The following is a 901-nucleotide window of genomic DNA, read 5'->3' as shown; positions in this document are numbered from 1 at the left end:
TATTTATTTATTTCACCCGCCTCCCCCAGGATGGAGCCACCTCAGAAATACACCTGAAAAGCACATTCCTATTTTTTTTGTTTTAGCTGCTGTACCCAAACCGTAGAAGTTAATGTGCAGGAAGAGTTAAAGCTATTCTGATATTTCATTTTCATGCATAATGGGGATTTTTTTTTTCTTTCCAAGATGGGTTCCAGCTGTATTAGCTAGACATGCTATTTACTGCAAGCTAAATTTAACATTTCTCAGTTTGGCACAAAGTCTGTTGCTGTGCACCACACACACACACACACGCACAATTTATAGAAGAAAAGGCAATGTGGCATTCCTGTGGCCTTGACAATGAATTTGCTATTAAGTGATAATTTTCTGGCATATTGTTTTATTAATTTATATTTAGTTAATGATGGGAAATATCCACATAGGAAAGGATACTGATCCTGCGTTGCATTTCCTTTTCCCCCTTTTTTATTTTTTTATTATTATTAAATTGTTTTCATTCTCCTTTCCCAGAGGAGGGGATTGAAGCTTCAGGTATTCAGACATCAATATGAGTACATATCCTACATAGGAAGTAGGCAATCTGAAGCCCTTTACTCATCACTAATTCATGATGAGTTTTGTTTCATTTGAGTCATTTCGCCAGGAAATTCTGTACAAGCTTCTGTCTGTACTTATCTCATCTTCTCTCTCTCACCCACAAAATGAGATGAGCCTGAAAAAGAGAGCAAGCTTTAACATCCTGAGCATAAAGCCCCTGTGGGCTTATCGGGGTGGAATGGCAGAGTTTCTACAGCCCTTCCTCACTCTCTCCCCCAGCCTGGTCTCTCCCAGAAGCCACGTTTTGCACTGCATGGTAAAACCTACTGCTGAATTCTGTGAGAGGGGCAGGCAGCGTCAC

Source organism: Corvus kubaryi, unplaced genomic scaffold, assembly GCF_017639235.1.
Source record: "Corvus kubaryi isolate FWS band 111438036 unplaced genomic scaffold, C.kubaryi_AGA036_p1.0 71, whole genome shotgun sequence".
NCBI classification, from domain to species: domain Eukaryota; kingdom Metazoa; phylum Chordata; class Aves; order Passeriformes; family Corvidae; genus Corvus; species Corvus kubaryi.
Note: the sequence above shows the minus strand (reverse complement) of the source record.